We start from the raw sequence: 18,651 nt of genomic DNA on the forward strand, positions 1-18,651 counted from the left end.
CTCACCTATAATAAGCTGAAGGGAATAAAAATTCTTTTTTTACAGCAATATCACTTGATTCTCTCAACTCTTATGACTTTTGTTTCAAAATCTCATTGGGATCCATCACCAGAAGCTGCTTTTATTTATCTATCCAAGGACAACCTGAATAGCTTCTCCTTCATTGTTGGAGAAGGTAAAGAACTGGAAACTACTCACTGGGGAAAAAAAAATGAGCTTTCCACCATTAGAGTTGTTTATTTCTCAACCCAGATGCTAACATTGTGCAAAACCCTCAGTTTGGACTCAGAGAAGGTTGGCCATTCAGAAGTAGGAGGGAATCTACTGGGTTTTATACGGAGAGATAAGGGAGGCTGTGAGCATGTACTCAGATGGGTTTTCAAGCAGATCAGTTTTGTTGTAAGAGTGCATAGGAAAGCTGAGAATCTGAAAACAGACTCTCTGAAAACCCCAAACCCTGCGTTCTCTCAGAGGGTCTTCATGAGGTCCCAGCACACACAGAGCCCAGTTACCTGGAGCCCACTTCCCCAGGCTAGCCCAACCCTCCCTGAACTCTAGATATGACCTTCCTCTTACTCCCACATGGCCAAGGATTGATGTTAGAAGAATATGCTTCTCTGATGGATTAGCTGTGTTTTCAAAAGCTGTTTCCACACTCACCATTTTTGAGCTGCGGTTCCCCAGGGGGAGCTTTACCACCTAGAGAAAAGCAGCAAACTGCATGGTGAGAAACACCAGGCAAGATTTAAGGATTACATTTGAAGCTAATTAAGACTACAGTGTGAATTTTATGCTCGATCATAACTTCTTATCTACATAGAAAGTATCATTATTGAGACAATGAGTAGAGTATTTGAAACTTCCTGGGGACTAATTAAATAAAAAGAAGTCCGGCTTTGAGACTAGAAGCTCCACAACTCAGTTCTCTTACCATAAATGTCTAATGTGATGATTTAATACTATTGTCAAGATACTGTACTAAGAAGTAGCTGGCTATTTCAAGGGGTTAGCATAGTTCTCTCCTTGTCTGTTGACTTCAAAAATGTAGACTGAATTATCTCTTCATTCATTCAGTCATTCCTTTGACCAATATTTATTGTGTGCCTACCATGTGCTAATCCCCTTAGAGCATCAACGTTTCTGCCTCCTAGAACATATGATCCAATGAAGGAAACAGTTTCCAAGGGAGCAGACAATATTCACTTTCTACTTTGGATGTAAATAAAGTAGTTTAAAGTATTCAAGAGTAACAAGGGGAGGAAGATGTCGAATGGGTGTTCAGGAAAGGTCTCTCTATGAGGTGACCCTCAAGAAAATCCTGAGTGATGGACAAGAGCAAGATGTTAAGCCATCTGGAGAAAGAGCTTTCTGGGAAAAAAAAAAAAAAAAAGGATCAGCAAAGTAAAAACCCTGCTATAGGAGGGAGCTCGACATGTGCCTAAAATGGTGAGAAGGTCAATGTTTTGCAGCTGGTAAATGAAGCAAGAGTCATGGGAGATGGTGATGGTGAATGAGAGAAGCCTTAGAAGCCTAGAGAAGGAATCTGAAGATTTCGGCTGGAGAGAGCGTGATGGGATATACGATATTCTCTGGTTGCTGGTTGGAGACTAGACTATAGGCAAAGCAAGAAGGTGAAGACCATCTCTGGAGCCAGTGATAACTGTGGTGGTTTGCCTCAGCCACCTGTAGACCTTGCATGAAGCAACCCGTCTCACTTAGCCCACATAGGAGGTGCTGCACAGGCTGCTCCTAGTTGCAGGATCCTGGGAAGTAACAGAGATCAGGTGTGCAGGTATTCCCCAGAGCGTTTGGCAGTGGGTGTGTTTGGAGATGAGATTCATTTTTAATTGTTGTAGGACAAGTGCCCGCATTGGAGCTACCAAGAAGCCTACTGAAGTCTTAGAAATAATATGCAAGACTAACAATGTATTTTTTAATGAATAAAGTTTTAATAAGAATTAAAAAAAAAAAAGGAGGTGAAGGTTTGATTTCAGGAGCGTGGGGAGGAGTTCATGCTGTGCTGGTCCAGGGCTGTAGCAGAGGAAGTGGGAAAGTATTTTGAAGGTGGAGCCAGCAGGACTTGATGATAGATGGACTGCAAAACACTGTAAGTAGAAAAAGGACAGAGGACACAGGACACAGAATCAGGAGTTTGGTTTGGGGCTGAAAGTGTGAAATGTCTGTTAGATACAGAAGGGGAAATGCCCAGTAGAAAATGGGAAAAATAAATTTGATGCTCAGGACTGATATATTCATAGGTGCATCATCAGTAGAAAAAAAGAAAGATTTTAATTCTCTAAATACAGAAACAGCTACAGGAAACCTAATCTGAAAATAAAGTTCCTAACCACCAACAGACAAGCATTTCGGGGCTCATTAACCAAAGATGGGTTTCTTACATAATTTTATTTTTTTTCTCTTTAAATAAAGGAGAGAAGAGATAAGGGTGTCTCTTTTGTGAGTGCTACTGAAAACTGTAAGATCATATATGTTCCAATAATTTTAGAATTATCTGTAGGTCGTATTTTGGAGTACTTTTAAGTTTGTCTTACTCATTTAAGTACAACAAACAGCAGTTTATGCAGATACTACCATGGAGGCATCACGCCTGTTGATCCACCCCAGGGAAAAATATGGCACAGAGGGTTCATCAGTTGAGATTGATGAGCAGTGTGGATTTCCATCCACTGGTCTAGACTCCCTCATTGGGTATCATTTTTACTTCCTAAGGTTATAATTCTGCATGGTCACATCTTACTACTAAAATTTTCGCCTGTCAAGCAATTTATGTGTGTGTAGTCATCCCTTATTATAGTGTTTCTGAGAATTGATGAATCCCCGTGAACAGGACAGCATACCTACTCATTCTGTCTTGTTCAGTTTTCCATGTGGCAGAAATTATTTTAGGGTTCTATATGTGTACTGCCAAGTTATTTGTCTGTGGAATATATTATAATGAAAATGAATGGAGAGGCTTCTTTGCTAGTACATTTATAAACACAGCAGGGGCAGCTACCTCCCCTTGACACCACTCATACAAATGGTCTGGTAGTGAACTTATCTTCCATTTTTCATCTGTGTACAGGTCTTGGCAGGAGACTTGGTCAAATATTTAGAAGCAGAAATAGCCTGCAGTGAGGGAAATGCTTCCAGGAGATATAAATCTAATTGATAGAGGACCATTAGAGACACCTTGTAGTCAAGCTTGCCTTATTTTGCAGGAAAAAAATATTTTGCTTCCTCCTTTTGCAGTCCTAAGTAAGGCTCAACTAAATTCCAATTATATTTAGAGATAGATAGATAGATAGATAGATAGATAGATAGATAGATAGATAGATAGATAGATAGATAGATAGATGGATGATAGACAGATATAGAGATACAGGTGTATATATAGATACTGGAAACAGAATTTTGTGATACTTTTTCTCATAAATTGAACACTTTTTGTCATTCATTTGAATTTTAAATGACTGTGGGTGAATGACTTTCTTAATCTTATATATAACTAGATCTTTGTATGCCACCAGAGTTTTTGTAAGCAATGTGATTTTTGTCCCAAGCCATTTTTAGAAACACGTGACTCAGGCGAAGTGGAAAACCATGGTGATTCTGCTTTCAAATTCCCAACAGAATTCACACATTTGTTTGCTCATAATGAAGACCCAACTCTGTAATATTGATGATCCATACAACCCACCCCATTAAACAATCAATATTCTTCCTGTAAGTGTCTTGTTTCCTAGATGCTCCATGAATGAGGCTGTTTTTTGGTTTCGATTGCTTCCTGGGACAGCTGCCCTCTACTTCAAGACATGGGTTGGAGGGAGGGTGTTGGTGAAGGCATATATTTTTTCCACAATGCAGATTAAGGGATAGACAGAGTTATATAAATAGACACATGTCACAGCAATATAGCACAAGCAAGGATGCCCCACACAGTGATTAAGTGAAAAAGGCTCAACATAGAATCACCTTCGGAAATATTTGGAAAGTCACATATTCTGACTTGACCCCAAACCTCCTAAGTCTGAGTCTCTGGCCTGGAGCCTGAGCATCTCTGAATCTACAGAGCATCACAGGCAATTCAGATACCAGTCAAGGGGGAGCATCATATACACTGTACTGAGTTAACATCCATTGGGTCAACCACTTCCTCTTATGAACACATACTGCCCTTTTCACTGTTGCTGGGCCCTTTCTTACTGAACTCTAAATTATTATTTACAAAGAGTATTAGCACCTTCACAAGACACAAGTCAAGTGCCGCTAAGATTGTTCAGTGAGCCCATGAACTTAAAATACATAAGCAGGAGTTCCTGTCATGGCTCAACGGTTAATGAACCCGACTAGCATCCATGAGGATGAGGGTTCCATCTCTGGCCTTGCTCGGTGGGTTAAGGATCTTGCGTTGCCATGAGCTGTGGTGTAGGTCATAGACATGGCTTGAATCTGCAGCTGTGGTGTAGGCTGGGAGCTGTAGCTCTGACTGGACTCCTAGCCGGGGAACCTCCATATGCCTAGGGGGCGGCCTTAAAAAGCAAAAAACAAAAACAAAAACATAAGCAGTGCCCGCTTCAGCAGCACATATACTAAAATTGGAAGGATACAGAGAAGATTAGCAGGTCCCTGAGCAAGGATAACATGCAATTTGGGAAATGTTCTGTATTTTTAAAGAAAACAAACTTATGGTTACCAAAGTAGAAAGTGGGAGGCATAAATTGGGAATATAAATTGGGTTTAGCAGATATATGCTTCCATACATAAAATAGGTAAAAAAACAGGATTTACTCCGTAGCACAGGGAACTATATTCAATATCTTATAATAACCTATAATGGAAAAGAGTTGAAATAGAGAGTATAGATTTAGGAGTCCTGTTGTGGCTGGGTGAGTGGAGGACCCAACAGTGTCTCTGAGAGGATGTGGGTTCAATCCCTGGCCTCGCTCAGTGGGTTAAGGATCTGGTGTTGCCACAAACTATGGCATGGGTCACAGATGTGGCTTGGATCTGGTGTTCCCATGGCTGTGTCATAGGCCTCAACTGCAGTTCTGATTAAACCCCTAGCCCTGGAACTCCTATATACCACAGATATATATGGCCATAAAAAGAAAAATAATTTAAAAATAAAAAGAATGTAGATTTAAGCATATATATATACACATATATATGTATAACAATCATTTTGCTGTAACCTGAAACTAACGATACTATAAATCAACTATACTTCAGTTTTTAAGAAAACTTAAAGAAAAAAAGAAGACAAACTGAGACAAACTGACCAAATGCAACATATGGGTCTTATTAAACAAAGTGTAGGAGTTCCCTGATGGTTCAGTAGGTGAAATATCCAGTGTTGTCAGTGCTGTGGTGTGGCCTGGGAGCTTCCATGTGCCACAGGTGCAGCAAAAAAACCAAAAAATTGTAAAAAAAAAAAAAGGTGAAACAATTAGGGACTTTGAAAAAAATACATAAGCAACTTGGAGGGGAAACATCATTAATTTGAAATAAGTTATATGAACTATATCAGGTTCTCTTAACACACTAAATATAGGACTAAACCAAAAATGTCCCCAGATTCCTTTAAATTTATTTATTCTCCATCTCACCTGTCAATATTTCTTTTTTCTTTTTTTTTTTTTTTTTTGCTTTTTTAAGGCCACACCCGTGGTATATGGAGGTTCCCAGGCTTGGGGTCAAATCGGAGCTACAGCTGCCAGTCTGCACCACAGCCACAGCAACGCAGGATCCGAGCCGCATCTGCAACATACACCACAGCTCACAGCAACAACAGATACTTAACCCACTGAGCGAGGCCAGGGATCAAACCCGCAACCTCATGATTACTAGTTGGATTCGTTTCCACTGTGCCACAACAGGAACTCCCTCATCTGTCACTATTTCTCTCATATAATTAAGTTAACTCAGCGAGCATTAACTGCATGATTACCACATTCAAAGGGTCACACTAGGTGCTGTGATTCAGCAACGGTGTTTATTTACATTCTCAAAGGTAGATTCACTAATGGTATGGAGATGTGAAGGACTTATTCTCAGAAATAAAATCTGTTGCTCAAAAACCTAATTTTGATTCCAGAATGTACCCAGCAAAGGCCTCAAGGTGGGAGACATTCCCCCCTACCTCCAGGGCCCAGGGTCACTAGGGGGGACTCAATCCTCAGAAGCTGATATACCTAAGAACCCAGGCCACCATGTGGTCTGTGACCTTAGGAGCCAGGAAACAAGCTCAAACCCCACTTGGTGTTGCAGGTTGATCTCCCCTGTCTATGACATACACAGACATCCCACACCCAGTCCTGTCTTGGTCCTGTCACACATCTCCATTCAAAACAGTCTCAGAGTTCCTGGTCATGGCTCAGTGGTTAACAAACCTGACTAGTATCCATGAGGATGTAGGTTTAGTCCCCTGGCCTCACTCAGCGGGTTAAGGATCCGGCATTGCCGTGAGCTGTGGTATAGGTTGCAGACGTGGCTCAGATCCAGTGTTGCTGTGGTTTTGGCATAGGCTGGTGACTACAGCTCCAATTGGACCCATAGCCTGGGAACCTCCATATGCCGTGGGTACAGCCCTAAAAAGACACAAACAAACAACAAACAAACAACAGTCTCAAGTGTAGGCCAGTGGCAGTTCAGTCTCTCTAATCTTTGCTCTTCCTTTCATGCGTTTTCTTTTGGTAAAGCCAGAGACCACTCAGTACAGAACCACCCCGCACAGCCAACCTCTAAAATAGCCCAGCGCTGGCTCCCTTGGGTGGTGCATGCCCCAGCACATCTAGCTCCTGGCTTCAGGTTAGGGAGGAAACCTTTTTTTCCTACCAACTCAGGTCTTAGTGGTCAGGGGCGACGAGCAGGAGTGCAAATCAATTGACTATAGAGTAACAGGAGAAAAGACAAAGTTTATTCCCATGCATGTGAGATACTCAGTAATCTTAGTAATTCACTGAACAGCCAAGAGTAATAGCTCGTATACCAGCTTAATAGTGGAAAGGAGGGGGAAGATAGGGCTTCTAGGAGAAACAGATGGAGGGTATGGCAGCGTCTATAATTTATTTATGCAATTTCTCATCGCTGTGCTAATGGTCAGTCTCCTTGGCTGGAAGCTCCCCAGAGAAAGGATTTATGGCATCTTCCTTCTCAGAAGGCTGTGCCTTTAGTCTGATAAAGGGAGCTCAGAAAAGGCTTCTTGCTACATCTGCTGTATCTCAGATGTCTCCACTTTAAAGTAATCTTTATGTCACTCTTTTGAGTCCCTTTAAAATCTCAGAAGTTTTTGTTTAGGAAGTCCTACTTATGGCTACAGTCCCTAGGTCCTTAACCCTATTTTCTCAGACATTTTTCCTTTGTCCATTCCCCAGTCCAACCTATGGTGTAAAAGAGATGATTTAGGTCTTGCAAACAAGCATTCACATGACAGGTAGAAAGTCTGACCCTTCCCGTTGTTAAAGCATCAGCCAGGCAGATAGCTGTCATGAAGCCCATGCATTGTCCTCCAAAACCATGTTGAAGCTCTCAGTCTACTGTTTAACATGGGAGAGTACATTAAAAGTAATAAACCAGAGAGTTCCTGTTGTGGCCCAGTGGAAATGAATCTGACTAGTATCCATAAGGGTGGGGTTTCATCCTCAGTGGTTCAGAGATCTAGCATTGCCCTGAGCTGTGGTGTAGGCCACAGATGCGGTTCGAATCCTCCTTTGCTGTGGCTGTGGTGTAGGCCAGCAGCTGCAGCTCCAATTTGATTCCTAGCCTGTAACTAGCATATAACTTCCATATGCTGTGGGTGAGGCCCTAAAAACCAAAAAAAAAAAAAAAAAGTAATAAACGGGCAATATTATATGATGAAAATGTAGTTACTTTTTCTATACACAAAAATATAGAACTAACTGGGACCACTTAGTGAAGGGCAAACAGCTCTTGGTGAGAATATTATTCTAACACAGAAAAATAAATAGTGCCCTGCACAAAGCCCCTGAGTCATCCAGAAAAACAGAATTGTGTCTATTATTTAGCAAGGCTTCAACTTTTCCGGACTTCACTTACAGCAGTGCCAGTCCAAGGGAAAGTTCTCTTTTCAAGGGAAGGCAGGAGGGAGATGTGATTCGTGGGATGGGAGGTGAGAAATGGGACGAGTTATGAAGTTGATTCACATGGGCTGGAACCATGAGGGGCGTTGGCAGGGAAACCCTGATGAAGGTCAGAGGCAGTGTGTTTCGTGCCCTTGGTATCTCTGTGTTCCTTTCAGTATCTTTTCTCCTTGCTGACCTTTTATTTCTGACAGTGATAAGTGTTGTGCATTTTCTAGCTTGAATTGCTTGGGCCAGTTACTTTCCTTCTCAGCACCTTTGACTCAGTGTTTGAAATGGAGATAATAAGAGTGTTGACATCATAGGACAGTCATGAGAAATAAACGAAGGTTTACAGGGTGCTTAGAACCAAACTTGGGGTAGGCCCTGAGTTAACCACTGTTAATAGTCTTATGCCTCAGGGCAATAGCAGCAGTCCTGGTTCTAACTAGTACTCCTTCTGGTTCAGGTCTTGTTTATGCTCAGTGGAGACTCCCAGGCGAAGAGGGAGAAAGAGACTAAAAACTTTCTGTATGTTTTTAGTGTCTGTTCTGAGAGAAAGAGACTAAAAACTTTCAGTATGCTTAAAGTTATCTCAGGCCTATTGCAATGAAGCCTTTTCTCCAAAGCTCATTTTTCGTTTTACTGCGGGCACAAATCTTTTTTATGCAGATGCTTAAAATTTTTTCCAAATAAAAAACATACTCTTGTCATGAAGACTTTCTAATGGGCCTTAGTATCTCTCGTCTTTAAGAAGTCCACTGGTAGATAATGGAACAATGAGGGGAAGCGCTGGCAATAAGGAGCTATCAGCAAATGACACAAGTAGCTGGAATCCCAAGTACCTATAATTATATTTGCCTGCACATGTGCAGAGTTTGATAAAAAGAGTCTGTTTTGTTATTCCTTAATTTAAAGAGGAAAAAAAAAACTGCAAACTCTAGACTTTAATTACCAAAGCAAGCTTGCCTGAAACAAATTCAGACATATGAGGAGTTTCTGTTGTGGCTCAGCAGGTTAAGAGCCTGACTAGTATCCATGAGGATGTGGGTTTGATCCCTGGCCTTGCTCAGTGGGTTAAGGATCTGGCATTGCCATGAGCTGCAGTGTAGGGTCGTGGATGTGGATCGGATCCTGTGTGGCTGTAGCTGTGGTGTAGGTCTCAGCTGGAGCTCCAGTTCAACCTCTAGCCTGGGAACTTCCATATGCCACAGGTAAAGCAGTAAAAAGACAAAAGAAAAATAGAAAATGAAACAAATTCAGACACATGAATGCAAAGTAGCAGATCGAATATGTTTTGGGACCCAGTACATCCTCCAAGGGATTCTGTCCATGTCTCTCTTTGATATGCCACTGTCCCTGCACTGTCTAGGTGGTACACCAAAAAGGGCCATCTCACTCTCCAGTCAGCCATGAAATATCTCAGGTAAAAAGTACATTTTTAGGCAAATCCTTTGAGATGAGGATTTTCAGGAAGGATTTGAGTGCATTATCCAGTGTAGGTAAATTCCTTCAACCTGCTGTACCTTTTACCAAGGTACAGCAATGTCTGCTGTCTCTTCCTGCAGACATTGAAATTCCTCTATTTCACTCATGGCACCATTTGAGCTTTTTTTTTTTTTCTTTTTCCTCTGAAACTTCTCTGATAAGCTTGCCTCCACTCACAAAAACATCAAAGCCTGGAAAGAAATTATTAGGAAAAAAGAAAACCACCTTGAGTTTAAGCTTCAAGTGAGACCAGATTGATTAGTCATCTGAGATTCAGTTGGCCTGGCAGGAAGCTTACAGCCAATCATGTTTATCATCCTGTTCCTAGTCTAATTTCTCTTTGAAACTTACAAAAAATAGAATACATTCACTCATGCCATTAAAAGAGACTGGTTAAATCTCAAATTAAACTAGCTGTTGCCCTATTCACGTTGTGTTTATTCTAAAGAAGAAGAAATAAGTCAACTCATGGGGGAAAAGCATTATAGGCACAGACCAAAAATAACACGTTAGTCATGAAAATATACCAACTTAAAGTGCTACACAAGAATTTTCTATAGCATATCTAATGAAGGCCAAGGACAAAAGGCTCGTTACGTCCTAAAGCAACTGTAAGAGAAATGTTCCTTCTGCCTCTCATGCAGTGTGGACGCCAAGTTGAGAGCTGGCAAGCCTGCCAATGGATTTTTCAGAGTTAGAAGCAGAGATGCTACAGAAGAGGATGTGACTGGAACAACATGCCAAGGAGCTAAGAGTTTAGGCCAGGACAGCCAGGGGGGGATGGTAGAGAGAGTATTACCTGAGGGGAAAAGATGGCACACAAGCCACCAACTGCAGGTTTCAGCAGGGTAGGCGAGGTGAGGGGGGAGCCACCCTCACACGGGACAATACAGTAAAGTCACTCCAGACACCCTGGGGAAGACAGGGAAGAAGGTCAGAAGTTTTTCTTATAGAAACAATCGTATTTAAATGAACCATTTACAATTTGAATAGGACTAAATCTTATAGGGTCATTTGTCCTACCAGGCAAGACACCAAAAAGTATCAGATTAGCTGTCAGTTAAACATCTTCTCCTCATATCTGAGTTGTAATAATTTGTCAATAAAGATATAAAATGATTTGAAAGCCTCCCAACACTGAAGTAAATGATAATTAGGTAACGGGATAGAGGTAACAGCTAACACTACAGTGGCAATCATATTGCAATATAAACATATCAAACTTGTATACTTTAAACTTACACAATGTTATGTGTCAGTTTTGCCTCAGTTTTAAAAAATTGTTTTAAAAAGTCTTGTTACCAGAGTTTCCAATTGTGGTGCAGCGGAAAAGAATCCGACTAGGAAACATGAGGTTTCGGGTTCAATCCCTGGCCTCGCTCGTGGCACAGCGGGTTAAGGATCTGGCATTGCTGTGAGCTGTGGTGTAGGTCGCAGACGTGGCTCAGATCCTGTGTTGCTGCGGCTGTGGCGTAGGCTGGCAGCAGCTGTAGCTCAGATTGGACCCCTAGCCTGGGAACCTCCATGTGCCATGAGTGCAACCTTAAAAAGCAAAAAATAAATGAATAAATAAATAAATAAAAAGTCTTGTTACCTTAAATGCCCTTTGCCACTTGAATTTCTCTTGAGAAAAAAAGTGGTCCTTCATGGGGTCCCATGCAGGCTCCCCAATCTCATCAGAACAACCTGTCACTAAAACAAGGCTGAATTTATTGTCCATCTCATTGAGGGACAGTGCCACTCAGCAAAGCTTTGTCAGTGTCTCAGGGGGATGAGGTGATGTCATATTTCATTGAAATTTGTTTTGAGGCTGGTCTTGCAGTGCTGGGATTTGCTGTAGTTCAAGATTGGTAGAAACTGGAACTCAAGGACCCCAGGGCACAAACCATTTGTTGATGTTTTCCATGGAAGACTTCATGAGTCTTTCCTAAAGTTTCCATATTGAACAGTTGAGTCATTTGCCTGGGCAAGAATTTCCTGGAGGAGTAAGCACTGTTCACAAGGACAGGGAGATAAATTAAGTGATATTCACAGAGACAGTCAGCCTTGGATCCTCCTTGTCTAAGCTGTGTGCGTGCAGAAAGGAATGATGGGGAGTTGGGGGCAAGGGGTTTTGGTTCTCCATGAGGTAGATTTAATGTAATTTGTTGTCTCCTTGGATCTATTTTCTATTGGGACCTGAGTTGGTGGACAACCCTGAGTGTGTTTCTTGCAAAGAAGTGTTCATGAATTCTTGGTCTAAAAGCCTAGGGACCAGCAGACCTGGGTGGAGAAAGAGGAAAGAAATATATGGCTTGAAAGAAAAAGAACGACATCAGAGACTGGAAGAGAGGGAAGGAAAAAAGGGCATTCAGTCAAAACTCTCCAGGCTAGTAACACATACAGAATTCTTTTGTCTAAACCATTTTTTAAAAAAACAAATTGCTAAGAAGAGATTATTGAAGAGGTGCTTTACTGAACTCATGAGATTCTTTCATTGAACATTTGCTGGGCCCTACTACGAGCCTGGCACTAGAAATAGCTCCATTATTATTTGTTAACTATAGTCTGTAATCACACAGGAGAAACAGTCTATTTTCACAAAGAAGGTGAATAGCTTGTGGCTTACAAATTTAATATTTAAGTGAAATTACTAACTACCAGGAGAGAGAAATGGTGAGATAATTCCTGCTTAAGGAAAAAGCACTCTTTGTGCTACTTTTGCACAGTTGGTATTGAAACCAGTTATGTATTGAACACATACTGTGTGCAAGGGACTGGGTTGGGTGTCTGGAAAATGGAGAGTGTTTGCAGACTTGAAGAAATTTCAGGAAGGCTTGTAGATAAGGGATGGCCACAGACATCTTCAGTGCATTTACCTTAGGAGTGGTATAACTCCCTGGGCTCTCCTTGGGGAGGGGCTATTTCCTTATTGCTGGCAGAGCAAGGGAGTTATCATAACACATTCGACTCCTCTTATGTTTTCATTTGTCAGGTTGAAAGTACACCACCCATGCCAGTACATATTTAGACATTTATTTTTCTTATATTACACTCTGTAGACAAGTGAGAGAGGAAATTTGACAAGCAATTTGTGTTATGTCAGTTACACTCAATTGCATCCCCCGTCTGCCCCTCTAATCACACAAAGCCCCTGAGGCATGAAGTTCCAGGGGTTTCTGAGGTTACTGAGGCAAAGCGACAAGTATGGGAGTCAGCAGAAAGAACCTTCCCATCAGCAACTTGATAACAACTGTCCCATGACTTTCAGAATGTGACTTAACTTTGACTGGTTTCAAGTAGTTATAAGGTGAACATAACACAGTCACCTGGTGTTACAAAGTGAATGTTTGTGTCCCCAGAATCCTTGCAGGGGAGCCCTCATCCCCAGTGTAATGGTACTCACAAGTGGGGCCTTTGGGAGATGCCTCTGTTTGGATGAAGTCGTGAGGGTGGGGCCCTGCTGATGGATTCGTGCCTTTATAATAAGAGGAACCACATGCATCAGGGAAGGCCATGTGGGCACACAGAGAGGATGCCATCTACAAGCCTGGATCACCAGGAACCCCGTCCACCAGCACCTTGATCTTGGACTGACCACCCTCAGTTCTGTGAGAAACAAATATCTATGTCTAAGGCACTCAATCTGTGATATTTTGAGCCCAAGATGAGGAAGACCCCGTCTCTTCTCACCATGAATCTCTAGAGCAGTGGCTCTGAACGAGGTATAGTTTTGCCCCCAGGGGATCTTTGGCCAAGTCTGGAGACACTTTTTTCTTGGTTTAGTGGGTCTAGTGTGTAAAGGCCAGGGATAGTGCTGACAGGGATAGCATGCAGGACAGCCCCCCACAGCAAAACATGGTCCTGCCCCCAATATCAGTAGTGCCCAAACTCAGGAAACTGGCTCCAAATTCAATATAGACAGTTCCCAAGAAAGGCCCTGGAAACCTGAAAAATCCATCTCCCCCCAACAGCATTATTAAATCCTGTCCTTTTCTGCTCATTCCAAAAACCACCACAAACTAGGAAACCCATCAAAGCTCTCTTGGTGCCTGGTGACATCAGTGGGAAATAGCACAGGGGTGGCCCCTGAAAATGAGGGCACTGTGCCCTGCCATCCATGCTTGTGTCAGCACACCTTCCTCTCCCTGTGGGCTCACCGAGGGGGCTGTGTGGGGTGGGGAGGTCCAGCAGCTCGAGCATGTATGATGGGTATGCATAGGACAGGTGATTGCACCAATAGAGAACAGTCCAGAAGTGCATCTGTGGCCAGTTCTCTTCAAACCACTTCTCTCACTCTGCATAGACCCTTTCCGTTTCCCAGGCAACTAAATGCACTGCTGAAAAATACACACATGCAAGATTTTTATACTAAAAATAAAACAAATTTAGGACTAACATTTGAGATCATTCGAATCTCTGAAAGCAAGTCCCTTCACTTGGGGAATAGCTTTTGCCTCAGTTTTAAGTATTATCTTGGGATGCCTGATGGGTGTTTGCATTGGTGGAGTTTGGGGTGGGCATGGGGAGGTCTGCTTTGTTTGTTCATGGCTGCTGTTTAGACGGAGAGGTTGAATGCTGCATCGTGTGGTGCAGTGTGCTGCATTCGTGGAATGCCTGCCTTGATCCAGGCCTGTCCCAGGTACCAGATCTCAGATGGCAGGCACCCTATCACTTGCCTCAGGAAGGTTACAGCAGTGAGAAGACCCTCATGTTTTGCTACAGGTGGGCCTGGATTGAGGGAGGGGGAGCCAAAGCAGCTCTGAGAGGAGGGTGTATAAGAGCAGCCTCCTAAAGGATGTGACCCCTGAGTCGAGCCTGCACAAGTCAGCATGAACCAGACAAAGGGGCAAAGCAGGAAGCAAGAACGACAGGAGTTACACCCCAGTGCCCCAGCTCCTGGGCAATAGTCACAAAATTACAAGCAGGGCTGCCTGGTGGGAGGAGAGAGGCTTCCGAGGCCTGCAGGGATCCTGTTGGACTGACCCAGACAGCTTGTGTTTTATCTGCAAAGTGAGGAGCTTCCAGGGCTGTGGCAGGCATGACACACACTGGTGAGGCAGAATACTAACTCAGGTAGTCAGTGTAGGAGCATGGGCTTTGATGCATTCTTTGATATGGGTATTGATTAACATTTGTGGCTTAAGGCCTCCAGAGAGTAATTCCCCACAGGCCTTGTTTACTATAGGAAATGTGCCTTCTCCCACAAGGACCTTAATCTCTAACCCACTCCTCAACTGATAGAAAAGGAATGAGAGGAAGGGTGACTCAGTCTAAGGAAAGAGAAGGACACAGAAATCATAAATCTTATGGGACACTTCCACCCCTGAAACCCCTACAGGACAAGGACTGATACAGGTAACTGGGCAAGGCCAGGGCAAGAAAACCACATCTTTCTGGACCTCACGTTGGTACCCCCCCATCTTAAAGGGATAAAACCCCCTATAGGACAATAGAGGGGGGAGACTCTTCCCCCCCATCGCAGCAGCCCTGGTAGCTATTTGCTTTCCTTTAATAAAGACTTTGCTTGCTTGCTGCCTGTGTGTTTGCGGAGTTCATTATTTGACTGCGTGAACAAGAACCCATATTCTGGTAACATCTTTCTGGCATCACTTGGTACGTGCCCCCAGGTTTAATTCTGCTGGGATGAAAATATGATTGATTTGCATTTATTAAGGTGTATTTAGACCTATAGTATCGAACAATGAGATAGATCGATTTTTCTATTTTTGTTGACTTCCCAATGAACAAATCACTGTCTTGAAGTATGCTTCCCAAATTCTTCATACACCTAAATCTACACGTATTCTGTCCCTCCCTTGGGTAGACAAGAAACCCTTGGTAGATAATGGTCTTGTAAACCCAGGACCCAGCATAATGCCTTTTACGTAGAAAAAAACAAAAAACCTTTCTTTTTGGTCATTTCTATTGGTGGTAAACTGTGTTACTTCATAACTGGTGACTTTGTTACCAAACACAAGCTCATGTGCCTGATGCACAGTGAAGCCAAACCAAAACATAGGAGTTTGGAACAGAGAAAGATCTATTGCAGGCCCAAGCACAGAGACCTGGGTGAGGGGCTCATGGCCCCTAAACCCCACACTCCCCAAAGGGTTTCAGCAGAGCGATTTTAAAGGCCAGGTGAGAAGGAGCATCCCATTCTCTGATTGGCTGGTAGTTAGGTCACAGGGCAGAGTCACAGGGGTAAACATTATCAACTCTTAGGCACCAGTAGCTCTGGGAGCTATGTTCTCCTGACCATCAAGTAGTTAATTTCTTCCCTTTGGTAGTGGTTTTAGCATCTGAAAAACTCAGGAAATGTGTAGGAAATAGCCTTATCTGGGTACTTCAGAGACAGCTATAGCAGAGGTTCTGGGGGAGGGGTCTGTGCTGGGACTGCCCTCTAGGGTCCTGCCCATTACAGTATCACCTTCCTGAACAGGTGGAGGTGTGCACTGACAGTTTCCCCTCCTCTGTAGCACACAGAGCTGTGTGTGCAAGTCATCTTTCATTTCCATGCTGGAGATTCTGTGCAATCTCTCCCTTCCCTGAGAACCACAACCTTCTCCACAGAGATGTTGTCATAATGAAATCTGTCTAATGAACCAGAAATTCATGAGGAGACTCAGGAGTAACTTAGGACAGAATTTTAAACTTGCTTTTCCATGCATAGTTATGCTGGAGATTATCTGCAGATACAGACAGCCCAGGACCCTCTAGAGAAATTGTCATGAACTTGACTTTGCATCATGAGCCCAGTCTGTGTGCTTTTGACTCTGGGGAGCACAGCAAGAGGTTTCCTTCTAACAGATTAGGACCAAGCAGAAGCCAGTGTCAATCACAGCTGGTGTCATGGGCTGAACCAACATCATTTTTAAGTAATGTTTATTTGATTTTGCTTCTTTTGTCCCAAATGCTAACCTTATAGACCTGCAAGGCAGGAAAGTCATTCAAGGAAATTTTCAAGGGTGCTGAAGGTGGGAATGACATTACATGGGGTCGTGGATATTTGTCAAGTAAAATGAAAGATAGCTAACTGTTATTTATGGTCCCCTCAGAGGAGCTGCTCTAACCATGGGCCTAAACCCGAAAGTCCCTGGTACATTTGTTTGCTATGGCTGCTGTGACGAAGTGTCACAAGCTGGGTGAATTGCATAATGGGTATTTATTGTCTCTGGGTTCTGGAGGCTAGAAGGTGTTGGCGGGGCTGGTTCCTTCTGAGGCTGTGCAGGAGAGTCTGGTCCATGCCTCTCCCCTCCCCTAGTGCCTGGTATTTGTTTGGCCAGCTTTGGTGTGCTTTGGCTTATAGAAGAGTCACCTTGATCTCTGGCTTCATCTTTCCGTGGTCTCCTCCCTGTGTACGTGTGTCTGTCTCCAAATTTCTCATTTTATAGGACACCAATTATACTAGATTAGGGTATAACCGGTATAACCTCATCTTAAATATTGACAACTACAGTGACTCTGTTTCCAAATAAGGCCACAATCTAAAGTAATGGGACCCAGAACTTTGACATACGAGTGGGGGGAGGGGAGTTCCACCTGTAAACAGCAGCATTTTCATTTTCACCCCATTTCACCCCCCATAGCCCTATGGGCTGCCCAGCAAACAGCCACTCTGCCTTTCACTGCAGAATGGGCATCGGCCACTTCATTTTTCTGGTTAGAACCAGCAAGGATGATAGTCCTGAGTCTCCAACTAAAGAAGGAAGGAAAGAAGAGAGGACAGAAAGGAGAAAGGAATATCCTTTAAGAAAAGCAAAGGGTGAGGAGAAGGGAAGGAGGGCAAAGTGAGTGAAATGGTGGCCCCCAGGTGTCTGTCTGCACTCAAACCCCTGGGACCTGTGATTGGGACCTTATCTGGAATGAGTCTTGGCCAGTGTGATTAAGGATCTTGGGATGAGCTCATTCTGATTACCCACAAGGGCCCTAAATCCAATGATATGTGGAGATGGCCCTGTGAAGATGGAGGGGGAGATTGGCATCATGCATCCACAAGTCAGTACAGCCAGGAGCCACCAGAAGGTGGCCCTACCAACACCTTGAGTTTAGACTTCTGGCCTCAAGAATGAGAAAATTAATTTCTGATAGAAATAGATGTCTGATACCCCAAGCATCACCAGCTGTGACTGAGGAGGTCACAGCCCTGAAGTTCTGAATTCCTCTCCAGCATTGCCCTGGCCCAGCATCCTTGAAAATGAGCAGAACCTCCGGATGGTTGTTTCCCAGGTCATGGTGGCCCTTCTTTGACCATGACTATTTATTCCAGTTCCTATGCATCTCTCACTTCCTTTTGCAGTTTGTCACTGGAAGAGTAGTTGCTTCGAAACCTCCAGGTAATTCATGGAACTATGTCAGGCCAAACTAGCGCCACTGAATCTTCACGCCTTCACATAAGCTGACAGCCCATACAGTCTTGAAATTTCTATTGACTTTGAAAATAAGGTATTAGAGACTGTTCATACTGAATTATAAGACATATGTAGAACGTTTTTCTGTGATATGACAACTCCTAGTTGTTTTTGGTTGATGCTTGGCTTAGGTATGTAGATTGTTTTGGTTTATTTTGACGGTGCTGACCATAGTCATTGAATCATAATAATTAAGATATTTGTAGACCCAAGTGTGGGCTCTGGGGTAATCATTGTATTTTCCACTTTTTTTTTTTTTTCCCAGAGCTGCAGGTGCAGCATATGGAAGTTTCCAGGCTAGGGGTCTAATTGAAGCTGCAGCTGCTGGCCTACACCACAGCCACAGCAAGGCTAGATGCAAGCCATGTCTGTGACCTACACCACAGCTCGTGGCAACGCCAGATCCTTAACTCACTGAGTGGGAACAGGGATCGAACCTGCATCCTCGTGGATACTAGTCAGGTTCGTTATTACTGAGCCACAATGGGAACTCCAATGGGTGATCATTTTAGATCATGATGAATCAGCTCGACAGTGCCAGGACAAAATTTGCAGTGTCCCTTCTGGAAGCTGACACTGCTAAGAAATCGTCCTTATTAAGGGAATGGCTCTCCCATCACCAAACCTCACTGCTGTGAGAGCAGGCAGCCAGGACAATCAGGTTCCTGCAGAACAGAGGCTGCTGTTCATTG

The 18,651-nt window shown here is 43.2% G+C and overlaps 1 protein-coding gene and 1 non-coding gene across 4 annotated transcripts in view; both read left to right on the forward strand.

The window, feature by feature from the left end:
• Positions 1-18,651, forward strand: part of CTNND2 (catenin delta 2) — a 1,041,823-nt gene that overhangs the window by 945,812 nt on the left and 77,360 nt on the right. The gene's annotated exons all lie outside the window — the stretch shown is intronic.
• Positions 4,569-4,673, forward strand: LOC125114053 (U6 spliceosomal RNA). The gene has a single exon (XR_007131681.1). It is a non-coding gene; the product is annotated as a U6 spliceosomal RNA (small nuclear RNA).

Source organism: Phacochoerus africanus, chromosome 1 (assembly GCF_016906955.1).
Source record: "Phacochoerus africanus isolate WHEZ1 chromosome 1, ROS_Pafr_v1, whole genome shotgun sequence".
Taxonomy (NCBI): Eukaryota; Metazoa; Chordata; class Mammalia; order Artiodactyla; family Suidae; genus Phacochoerus; species Phacochoerus africanus.